The following is a 13,783-nucleotide window of genomic DNA, read 5'->3' as shown; positions in this document are numbered from 1 at the left end:
AATTCTGAGCTCGTATCTCGTAATTCTGAGAATGCTGAGAAGAAGTCGTCTGAATTATATAAACTCAAAAAAAAAAAAAAGCAAAATTAAAGTTAGAGTTGTGAGACGAAAAGTCGAAAGTACCTTCCGATGGTGCAAATTCTTTGGATTTTGCCCGCGAAAATTTGCTGAACAACAGTAGGCTAAATGTGATCGCACATTAACAGGTGAATGTCACACTTGCAGAAAATTCATAAACTGCTTAAGAATGTCACTACATAGACTACTTTCATCAAAAGCTACATTTTCTGCATTTATTTTACTGGGTTTAACTAATGCAAACTGTCAGATAGTCTGATGAAAAATAAACATTTAAAAATAAAAATGTTCGGTGGCCTATAATGCTAAATATATCCGTAGTAAGCCCAACTAGCCTATTTTACACACCAAAAATAGTTAAGTTCTATGTTTCCACAGATGGAAATGGCAAATCTCTGTGAAATATAGGTTAGACAACAAACTGCATCCAAAATGGGAACCATTTATGTTGTACATAATATATCAGTGTAGTTTTACATGGACCATGACCCATTAAACAGACTAATAGGGGCTTTGTGACCCTGGTCAACCTTACATACATACAGAGGATAAACACGGTATATTTATAATGCATAAACACACAATATATACACATGGACATGCACAGTTTATACATGCTATAGTCACAGGCATGAAAGTCTGAAATTACATGAAATTATGAAAGCAAATATTTAGTGAGATTTTAAAATGCTAAAGTATCAAACCCCATATTATATATAATGTTCTAACAATCTGCAGCAGTGTCCTGAAGAAAATATAGTGAATAGTGATATTGTCTTTCGTAAGTGTTATGCAATGCAGTCTTATCTGCAGCATCAGAACATGTTCATTCATCTGAGAAATATTGCTTCAGAACCAGCATTGAAATATAAACACACGAGGTTCTTGGTCTCAAAGTCTGACTGCATCAAGCAAAAATGTAAATCATATTTCTATTCTTAACAAAGATGCTTTTGTTTTCTTCTGCTACTTTTTTGATTAAATGCTTATTATATTTTATATAATGAAACCTGAACTCTAAACTTTTTTACGATTTTAGATTTTGTGTTACCCCGACTCAGTTATTTTATGTTATATGCTATTTAGTTATGCTATTAAAGATTTTTATATCTTTAATTTTCAATTTAATTTGTTTAATTCTTTAGCAATTATATGTGATTGTAATTTATTTATTTATTTTTAAAATATTGCTATTTAGTTTTTTGTTTGTTAGTTAGCTTGTTTTTTTGTTTTTTTGTTTTTGTTTTGTTTTTTACAATATTACTAGTTTTTCTTTGTTTGTTTTGTTTTGTTTTATCTTGTTTGAGTTTTAATTTTACTTCAGTTTTAGTTTTTATTTATTTCCAGTTAGTAATTTTAGTGCTTCAGCTTAAACATTTAAGGCAACATTTGTAATAGTTTAGGTAACATTTTTCATTTAATATTTATATAATGTAATTATCTAAGATTTATATATATATATATATATATATACACACGCATTTATTTATTTATTTATATATTTATAAATCTCTATATTGATATTTTATATTTCTGCTTTATTTATTTGTTTGTTTATTTATTTTTACAAAATTACAAAATATTTGTATTTATTATTGAAAAGTTGTCCAAAGAAAGTAAAGCGTAATCATTCCCTACACATTTTTATTTATTGCTGCAATAATGCGTGTAGTTAACGAAGAGATGTTAACTGTTCGATCTCCTTTAAGGGTGTTTGTATGTAACACTTGTCGAAACAGAGTATTTGGCACCGATGGGCCTTTCAGAGCAGAACTGACCTTTATCCAGATGCTCAGCATGAGATGTGTGTTCGACTGGACCGCTCTCAAAAACCCGCTGGGCCAGAGTGAACCGGCCCGGCTATTTCTGCTCGCAGGACTGCTTACAGTTTGGGAAGTGACCCGTGAGCACAATGTGGGAAGCGGCGGAGAGTTCATTCATTCATTGAGTCAGAGACGGAGCCCAATGACAGTGAATGGAAGCAGTGCTCAGACTCCGTCCACTATTCAAACAAAGACGTCAAACTCTAGGTTAACAACAGCTTACATGACAAAGTGCAGGAGAAAGACACCGTGCTGTGAATCATTTCCAAATGTGAGGTGGCAAGCCTAATTAAACGTCATTGGTTACTTAAATAACTGTATGTCTTTGTAAGATTTCCAGCTTTGAGAAAGAGCATTGTGTGGCTGTTCATTCACATGAAGTCAAATTTAGTTTTGTTGCTTTTGCTCAAAAAAAAAAATCAGTAAGTCGCATTCAAACCGAATGACTTTTGTTCTGTTTGTTGCTGCAAAACTCATTTTTATCTGAAACCAGCATCAACAAGTGACACTACATATTGCTTTGATTGCTTTGTGTGTTTTTCTGTAGCATCCGTCCACCGCCAAACCCCTGGACCAACACTTCACTCCACATTATGAGCAAGGAAATATTAACATTACTATTAGGGAAATGTCAGACATTACAGAGCTTAACAGTGAGGATTTTCTACTTGTATGTGTGTGTATAAAGTTTAGATTTTTAGATTTTCTTTTTAAAATTCATGTCATTTGTTAGTTTTATATTTCCTAAAATAGTAACCACATTGGTCCACCTCACTGACATATTAATTAATTTTTTTAGGATATTTACTTATTGTAATATATATTTAATAACATTAAAATTGCATCGTCATTGTACACAGATTTTGAAGGGATTTGAATTTTTGTTCTTTATTTGTCTTGTTTCATACATTTTTTTATCTTTTGTAAACTATTTTCAAAATACTGTATATTTTATAATTTATTTTAAATAAAATTTATAAATGTAGTAAATTTAATTAAATTGATTTGATTAATTTTGTTGTCTTATACATTTTTTTATCTGCAGTGCATGAAAATAAAAGGGGCATATATTAATTCTCAATAATTTTAAAAATCAAATAGAATTTAAAAACTGACAGAAAATGAAAACATCACATTTAGAACTTACATTTCACTTTAAATATATGTTATAAAAGATATACAATAAAAATAAATACATAGATAATATTTAGAATACGTGTGCTAATCAAATAGATATAAAAATGCAGAACATTTAGATTTAGATAGATAGATAGATAGATAGATAGATAGATAGATAGATAGATAGATAGATAGATAGATAGATAGATAGATAGATAGATAGATAGATAGAAATAGATAAGATAGATTTCGATAATATACAATATATGCAATGTACAATAATAATAAAGATAACATAACATTTACATGCACACACTTTAATTTTATACAATTATAAAATTAACTTTTTAATGTTTTTTTGTTGTTGTTGTTGTTTTGTTTTTGCATTTATAAAAAGAACAAGCTAAAAAATGATACAGCTATAAAAAGACTCCATGAATTCATAAACACACTTTGGCTAGAAAACAGTGCAATACTACAAACGAGTCTATAAAGTCATTTATTTCAAGAGAAAACTTGTGTGTTGTTGCATCACACAACATTTTAGTTTTCAGACTGAAAACTAGTCTTGTTGTGTTGCACTTTGTTGGGACGTATAATCAATATAACATGCAGTACGATCTAGTTTTGGGTTCAGGTTGAACCCAGCAGCAGGAAGCGTCTGAACCTCATGTCTGAGCGTCTCTGGGTGGCTCTGATTATTGGATTGTTTGTATGAAGTGAAGTGAACCGGCGACTATCGGCACATTGGTGATTGTGTTCAGTGACAAAAGATCAGAACAGAAGACCACCCAACACACACGCCATGCTGACCACAGGAGGATACTGCTGTGAATATAGACGGACATAAATATAAATCAGTCATTAATACATAGTGTGTGTCGGAGAGTCAGATATGAACTGTAAGCATGCAGTTATAAAGTGTCTGAATGCATGAATCTTTAAAGAGCGTTGCTCTGTATGTCTGACATATTTCAGGCTGAATTGTGTTTCACAGATTAATCTCTGTCTGTTTTTTCTCTCTTCAGCCTGTTTTACAGATCCTGGATGGGGGAGCCTGACAGCCCACACAAACACCCCAGTCGGGACGTCCCGGTGTTTCATTAGTGATGGCAAGTCCTGTCTGAGCCTTTTACTTGTGTAAACACAGATTCTGTCCATGTGATGAACCTCAGTGCAGTAGAAAGAATGAATGAGATGGACAAAAAGAGAAGGGAAAGGAAGGGGAAGAGAGATTGTTATGATTAATATCCAGTTTAGAAGACGACATCTGATCACAAAGTTGTCCACACTGTTCCAACTTACTGACAATAGTAAGATTTGCCAGGATTTTTTTTGTAAACTAGCGAGTGAATTGGAAAGAATCCTTAAAGGGCCAGGCCATTTTTTTTCTTAATTTTGTTTTTCTTTTCATTTTCTTTTCTTTTTTTTAAATCTATGAAAACCATAAAAACCATAGATAAAATTTGAAAAATCATTTAAAACTGATATGTACCTTTTACATTTGTATATATTTAGTATATATCAGTATAACAAATATATAGATTTATTTAATACATCATTATCTTTAATTATACCATTTACATAATATTTAAGTATAAACTCAATATATTTTAATTTAGTTAAACATTGTACATTGTAAACATCTGTACTATATATTTATAATACAACTTATAATAATACTATTTATAATACAAAATTATATTTAATTATAATATTTACTATATATATACAGAAAGATAGGTAGATGATAGATAGATAGATAGATAGATAGATAGATAGATAGATAGATAGATAGATAGATAGATAGATAGATAGATAGATAGATAGATAGATAGATAGATATAGATTATTATATAAAACTTCATAATTGATTTTTATATAGTACACATTTTCATAATATGAAAATATACACAATATGTAAAAACTGTTATAATACATGAATAATACATGAATAATAAATGTATTTATAATACAATATATTTAAATATATTCACTTTATTATAAATTTCTATAGTGTATTTTTATATAATATTTTAAAAATACTGAATATTTTGAAATATTTATATACAATATGTAACAAATAAGTATATAAATAATATTTATAATATAATATTATTTAATTATTCTTAATTTTTGTAAATGTTATAATTTTTTCATAATATATATTTTGATAATACCGTATATTGTACAATATATAATAAAGGTAATAATAAATATTTTATATATATATATATATATAATAAAATATTAATTATATTTGAATAATGACTAAATCCCTTTTTTGTTGTTACATACAGACAGACAATAAATAAATAAATAAAAACTATGTAAGATATACTTACGGGGGAAGCTACTATTTTGCCAAACCTGACCACGTTTAACTATAAATCAAAGTAGAAGAACTGCTTCAGTGCACCTGCCTAAATGGTCATGACACATCCATAAGATATGTATTTTAAAAAATCATTATGGCTTTTATTGGATTAAACGGCTTTCAGTGCTGAGCCACATTCACTGCGAAATACCACAAACACTGCCAAACAAGATCTTCAGCACAGCCAAACCAATCAGCACCGGATCCTGCGCTCGAGGACGTGTGGATTGAATCAAACTCATCCCTGAAGCAGAAAGCGTTTTGAACTCCGCTACATGTCAACACAGCCTCTGAAAAACTTCCAGTGTGCGGCAGTAATTCAGTCTCCTCTCACATCCATCTGCACAGAGACGGACACACGTGATGATTCATGACGGGAGTGTGAACACAGACACAAGCCATGCCAGAACACAGCCATTCCTCTCTGTCTGCCGGCTGATAACACACCTCCTGCTAAAGCCCTCAGGACAGCGGTGACAGAGCAGTCATGTGCCAAACGCGACTCAACCAGTGTTCTGTGCATGAAATTAAATCTTTTACACCTGCAAAATGCAAAAATAATATCTGGATATTTTCTGGAAAAACTGCCCATACAACTACTGTTGGTGTTGCTATGTGGTTGCCGAAGAGGTTATTAGATTAAATTACATTAATAAGTTAAAAAAGAAAACCTTTCAGGAATGAAATGAAATATTTTCTTGAATATTTCTAATATAATACAATATACACCTCCATTTAAAAGTTTGGGGTCATTTTAATACTTAATTTTTAATACTTTAGTAATGTGACAGCAAAAAAGTGATAGCAAAGACATTTATAACTATTTCACTATTACTACTATTTCAAATAAAATTAGTTATTTTAAATGTTATATTCACAACACTGTAAAAAAAAATAATAATAAAGTTGAGCCAACTTAAAATTTTAAGGCAACCAGCTTCAGCAGATTTTTGAGTTTTCTCATCTTGTCGTTTTAAGTTTATACAACAAACATTTGAGAATCTCCCACAAAAATAATTCGAGCAAACTCAAAAATCTACTGAAGCTGGTTGCCTTAAAATTTTAAGTTGGCTCAACATTTTTATTTTTATTTTTACAGTAAAGAAACTTTTAATATAATATAATATACATTTCTATATAAAAGTTATTTTTTAAGAAATTAATACTTTGATTCAGGATGCATTAAACTGATCAAAAGTGACAGTAAAGAGATTTTTAATGTAAAAATAAATCAATTTCAAATAAATGCTGTTCTTTTAAACTTTATATTCATGAGAGACTTACAAAAATATTAAATATAATAATACAATACACTTTCATTTACTCTTTTTAGACTTTTTTAAAGAAAATTAATACTTTTATTCAAGATGCATTAAACTGGTCAAAAGTGTCAGTAAAGACATATATATATATATATAAATGAATTCAAATACATGATGTTGTTTTAAACTTTATATTTATTAGAGAACTCTTTTAAAAACATTAATATAATATAATTAAAACATAATATAATATAATATACACTTCCATTAAAAGTTTTGATCAGAAAAAGTTTTTTTTTTTTTTTTTTTTAAGAAATCAATACTTTTATTCAGCAAGGACACATTAAAATCATCCAAATTGACAGTAATATGTTTCAAATAAATGTTGTTTTAAATTTTATATTCATATAGGACAAACACATTAAAACACATTAATCTTCTTTCAAACACATTAAAATAATATAAGTATGAAAAAATTCTATATTTATATATTTTCAATGAGTGAAAGGTTAAATTTCCTTCTTAGCAAGTGTAAACGATGAAGTAGATAACCCAACTCAAACACATGCCAACACAGCTGTGTATGCAGATAAAGACACAACACAACAACATACTAATGAACGCTGCAGTTTTAGGAGCACGTCCAATACATCTGCAAGCACTGAAAATTAGGTTCTAAGGGGCCCGATGGAGAGCAGGGTGCACGAATCCTGCTGAGAAATGACCTCAAGATCAGTCAAATTTAAGAACCATTTCCTTCACTGTAATATACATCCATTACGAGGTCATTAATCTTCAAGTCTGTCAGCTATTTTCTCTCACACTCCATGATCTAACTGCTACAGCTTTATGAGAGAGATTTTATTTCTGCGGTCTGTCCAATAAGTTTTGCAGTCGGAAAGCTCCAGCTCAGATCCATCAGGTGGGTCTGGCTCTGTAAGAACAATGCCAGGACGATGTGTTTCTGTACAGCTTCAGACTTCTGAGTAGTGCGTGTATCAGCGGCCTCGGCTCTGAATGCATTCCAGTGGTGAAGTTTATGCAAAGGAGCCGTTTTGCTACATTACATATCCGATGCTATCAGCAGATCTGAAGCGGGAACGTAATGCTGTTGAAAAAAACATGAGGAATGAAGCTGCATTTGTTGACGTAAATGTACTTGTGCTGCAAAAAGGCAGATAAATGGCAAACGGAAAAATGAAAACGGGTCCAAAAAGCAGCTTTTATCAGACTTATGTTTCTAATGGGATCAAGGGAAGGTTTGTGAGTATATTTATGCACTTATAGGAGTGGGAGGAACATCTCGCAATGTTTTTTGTGAAATGAATAACTCAATTTATGCATTTTCTGATTACCAAAGGGTTGTTAGACAGTTGCTAAGGTGTTCTGATTGTTTAGGCCGTTGCTAAGGTCTTCAGATTGGTCGCTAGGATGTTACAGTTCCCGTTTTATTATCTGCCAGATAAAAAAATTATAAGTCTGATCACTTAGAAACGAAATCTGCATGGTTTGTGGTATCACTCATGTCTATAGCACTAATGGTTTGTGGCAAATTACATGTCAAAATTAGTTAAAATCCATAATTCAACAGTAATACAATGCTAACCTTCATAAACACTGCTAATGAGTTTGATATAAAACAAACTCACAAGTTGTGAGTTTGGAATGAAGGGAAGGTTTGTGAGTACATTCAGATACTTTTTTGAATGGGAGTAATTTCTCGCAATGTTTTCATTATAAAAGAGCAAATTTTTACATTTTACGATGAAAATTTGTGTAGTGTTTTCTATGCAAAAATTAAAGGTGCAGTATGTAATATTGACAGCTAGTGCTTGTAATGGGTACTGCAGTGGGCACCGCCCCTCCTCCTCAGACAAATACAATACTTTTGTGTATATTTTTGAAATACAATTTTCCCTTCCATGTCATGTTTTTCTATCACCATGTCCCCATAGGGGCTCAGTTATATAAAACATTCTTCTGAATGAAATTCTTCTTAATTGCAATTTTGTTTTCATCTTCTAAATTTGAGAGGGAAAAAAAGAGTTAGGAATGATTTGTTCCTTTGAAGACCTTTTTTTTTAAGAAAAGTAAAAAAAATTCTTAATTTTTACAAATCATCGTAAATAACTGATAATACTTAAGGTTGATACAAATTTTCTCATTAACATTTGTCAGTATTGAATTTGTTGTAATAAGATACCGTCATATTTACCATTGTTCTTTGCATTTTCAAGGGCGAAACCTCCCCCTATTCCTCAGATTCAATGCTCGCACGGGTTGCCAGATTGAGGACAGACACCAGTAATGAGCGCGGTTGACAATGGTAAAGGTCCTTGCATACTGAGTCGCACATTTTCGTATGCGTTTTTTAATTTTTTTTTACTATTCGTCATCCTTTCCTATTAAAATGCTTGCTACGGATGTGAAAACGCAGAAAATCGAACCTGGTCTGAATTTTTTTTTTTATGACGGACGAAAATTTTGGATGTTTTTGTATTTATTTTTTAACGTGCGAAAATTTCAGACGAGAATTCCAGACTGTGTGCAAAGACCTTAAAGGGTTACTTCACCCCAAAATTAAAATTTTGTCATTAATCACTGTCTTGGCCTAAAAAAGTATGAAAGGTGTCGTTACGTTATGGTTGAACCACTGATGGTAAATGGACTACTCTGATGACATCTTTCATACTTTTCTGAGCCAAGAGAGTGAAAATTGTTTGGCAGTCAATGAGACAGTCACAAGCCTCCCGGTTTTCATCCAAAATATCTTAAATTGTGTTCCGAAGACAAACGAAGCTTTTACAGGTTTGGAACGACATGAGGGTAAGTGATTAATGACAAAATTTTCAATTTGGGGCGGAGTAACCCTTTAAGTGATGAGCCTTAAACTATAGGTTTCTGAGTTGATTTATCTGTGTTTTGTTATTCCTCTGGTCACAGAGCTTTTTAAATGGATGGTGAGGTTTTTTAGGTTGGGTAAAATCTGAAAAACTTCCAACTTCTCTGAGTTTTCCACCAACTGGCAACCCGGGGTGTTGAAATACTATTGGGCAGAATCACACCGAGACGTTCCAAAACAGTATAATGGAGGAGAATAATGGAGAAACAAGTATGTGACAAATGGTTGTTATCTGTTTGCTAAGGTGTTTTGATTGTTTAGGGTGTTGCTAGGGTCTTCAGATTGGTTGCTAGGGTGTTCCCGTTTTAATATCTGCCAGATAAAAATTATGTCTGATCAGATGGAAAAGAAACAGTACACTAAACCACATGGTTGGAGATATCACTCATGTCCAGAGTACAAACGGTTTACAGCAAATTACATGCCAAAATTCATTAAAATCCCTATCGCAACAGTAATACGATGCTAGCGTTCATAAACACTGCTAATGAGGAGTGTAATATTCTGTATCTCTTCAGGAGTTTGATACAAAACACTGTTTTGGACTAGCATACCTACATGAACGAACTCACCTTGGAGTCGCTCCAGAACAGATGTAGTCTTGGAGTGCGTCCATGGTTCGCCTCCTTTGAGAAAATACAGAGCCGAATCTTTTGATTAGCACAAATCCGAGTGATTCATCGTGACATATTTACGCTGCAGTTGTGGAGACGAAATCTTAAACACAAAAAGATGCGGTTCTCATTTCTACAGCAATATAAAATATCTCACCACCTTCACGTTGGCTTCGAGTCAACATTTTCAGCAGACCAGACATAGGGATGGTAAATCTTTTTAAACCTTTAAGTGGCTAAGATTAACCCACTTTTCAAACGTTCAACTCTTACACATTACAGAGGTGAAGTCTGATGGATGCACTTGTTCGTATGTGTCTGGTTTATGGGAATGTGCAAAAGATGGCCACTTTTCCATGGGCACGAACTCATCAAGAAAGATATTCTTGCAAACGCACGCTCGGTTTCTCTGGGAAAGAGGCTCAGACACTCTGGGGAGAGATGGATGTGGGGAGGCAGGAGGAGGCCCAAAAATAGGCTGACATCTCTCACATGGAGCGCATAGGAAAAATGTGCCCTCCGAAGAACCGTTTTCACAGGAGACAGAGGACCACAAGCTGTCAGAACATCTCCAGAACACCAAGAACTATGTATAGAGTCCTTTAGAAATTACTTCTGCTTTCTGAGGATATCTGTAAGTCCAAGAACAACATGGCTGAGTCAGGATTTAACATCGTATAGGTAACAAGTTACAGCAGGGAGACCACCAGGGGCCACTAAGGAATAGTCATATAATACGAAGCCCCTAAATATGAATATTTTTAAGATTTCACATTCTCTTGTAAAATGTTTGCACTCCCTCAAAAATTTGCAAATGCTGGCAAACCTTTTCAGATGGAAGTGTTATGATGTGGGAAGACAAACCACATTTTAATGCTTCTGCAAGTGAACATACAGTTTATTGGGAAGCAAAATACTTTCATGGAAAGTTTTGCAAGCGAAAAAGAAGTTTCTTGGGCAAATACAATACTTTTGTGTATATTTTTGAAATATAATTTTCCCCTCCATGTTGTTTTTCTATCACCCCATAGGGGCTCCGTTATATTCTTCTTAGCTGCAATTTTTTCTTTATCTAAAAATTCTTAAAATTCTTACAAATCATTGTACATAACTGCTAATACTTAATAAGATTAATACATTTTTATCACTAACATTTGTCAGTATTGAATTTGTTGTATTAGGGTACAGTCACATTTTTGCCCACACCAAATTTTGCCAAAATTTTGTTGATGTTCACACATTCTTAAGAAAAAATATGTTCTTAAAGAGATACAACCGGAGTTATATTTAAAAAATATATATTCTGGCTCTTTCAAGCTTTATAATGGCAGTGAATGGGTGTCAAAATTTTGAAATGCAAAAAAGTGCATCCATCCATCATTAAAAGTGCTCCACACTGCTCCGGAAGGTTAATAACGGCCTTCTAAAGCAAAGTGATGCATTTGTGCAGGAAAAAATTCCATATTTAAAACTTTATGAACCGTAATATCTCACCGGAGCTTACACTACGCCTACGTCCTACGTCAACCGCTGGAGCACCCCTCTCTAGTGAACATGAGTACGACAGTTAGTGGAAGCTAGAGATTACGGTTTATAAAGTTTTAAATATAGATATCTTTCTTACAAAAATGCATCGATTCGCTTCAGGAGGCCTTTATTAGCGATATAAAAGTGTCCATCAGATGCGCACTTCAGAATTAAACCAGAAGTAGTAGGACTTCTGGGAGATTTTCGCCTACTGTTTTATGAATACTATGACTTCAGAAATACTACTCAGCTCACATACATTTTTTTTTTGCCTACAATATAGTATGGAAGTAGGCATATTTGCTAAAATGCTAAGCAAGCACATATATGATGCTCACATGTGGCAGGTGCAAGATGCATGAAACAGGTGTCGATATTGACAGTGTTGACAGCTAGACCAGCTCAAAACCAGCAGGTCTAAGCTGGTCTTTCCAGCAGGGTGCTCTGTGAAATATTCCCATCACTGCAGGAGTTTCTCAAATCACTGTTTTATGCGGATGCTTCTCTTTTTTACTTGACTATTAGGTGGGCTTTCCTGAGGGAGTCAGCAGCCAGGTTTCTTCCACGTTGCCAACTTAAACAGTGAAACTACATCCAGTGTAGTTTACGCTACAGTGCACGCGGTCATCCGAGCGTGGAGGACCGGAGAGGGGAACAGAGCCGGACTGTGTCCCAAGAGAGGGATTTAGTGGGAGCTCAAATCAACGATCCTGCCGCTGCCAGCTTCAGCATGGAGAAAAGGTCTGTCCATCCACTCAGGAGATCGAGAACTTCTCGGGTCTCCTGCTGTTTTAACTGGCATCACTCAGAGATGGACCAAAAACACCATTCTGACATATATGCCGACTGGGACGTAAAACATAAGAAATACTGAATGATTAAACTCTCGTATGTGCGTTTTACTGTAAATGAGAGTCGGATCATGAGCTGATTGTCAGGCGTTGAATGTTTGCTTTTCCAATGCATCATGAGCAGGAAGGACCGCATGTTCTCAAAGAAGCAAAAATGTATTTGTGATGATGGTCAGTTGGTTGTAAGAGATAATTATAGTGTCCTCGGAGAGGTCCAGCTGGAGAACTGTATATCAGCAAACTCATGAACTCTATTTATGAAAACAGAATATTCCAGGCTGGTTTTTGTTCTGGTTTGGTGCTGAAGGATCAGAACAGTTATGCTGCCGGTAAAACCTGTGAACAACTATTCAAAAATACAACAAGAAAGCAATTCATACATGCAATGACTTGAATACATATTCTCTATCATAAATGCATTTTTAAGCACTGAATTAAAATTATTTTTAATATTTTTGTGGGACATAAAGTCCAAAATATTAAAGTGATACAACGGCCCATGACAAAATGAAAAATAACACTAAAAATTATATATATATATATTTATTTATTTATTTTTGAAACATGCAGGTTAAAAAAGGTCAAGCTTGCATTAAAATATCAGATAATTTTAAAGAAGGTTAAGTAGGTTATTTCAGAAAGTGAAATGTTATATTTTACATTGTATTAAAATTTTATATTTTAATGTTATTAAAATATTACATTTAATGTTGTATTTTAATTACAGAAACTTAATAGTATTTATGAACTATTAATTTATAATATTTGAAAGCAAACTTATCTTGAACAACAAGATAAGATTTTTTTTTTTTTTTTTTTGATGATGATGATGATTTTTATCATTTTTTTTAATATAAGAAAAATGTTATTACTTTTTATTTCATAGTTAGAAACTGAAGCAAATGATTCAAAAAATACCAGGATTTTTTTTTTTTTTTTTAACCCACTATTATTGATATATTAATCTAAAGAGAAGCATTCAAATTCATTTTGATGGGCTCTTTCAACTTCAAACTGGGAAACCACCTAGAACAACCAAGGTGTTTTCAATGTGTAAGAAAAATGTTATTACTTTTAACTTCATGGTTACACAAGAGACATTCAGAGTAATTAAAACAGGCTGAGGTTTTGTTTTCCTGTAAGTAGTTTACTAAAAGCTTGCCACATATTTTACTAGGCCTTCATTGTCATAGACATGTAATTGTCACTGATGAATTGCAAGAAAAAGAG

This window comes from Onychostoma macrolepis, chromosome 22, assembly GCF_012432095.1.
Source record: "Onychostoma macrolepis isolate SWU-2019 chromosome 22, ASM1243209v1, whole genome shotgun sequence".
Lineage (NCBI taxonomy): Eukaryota > Metazoa > Chordata > Actinopteri > Cypriniformes > Cyprinidae > Onychostoma > Onychostoma macrolepis.
This window is presented reverse-complemented; position numbering follows the sequence as displayed.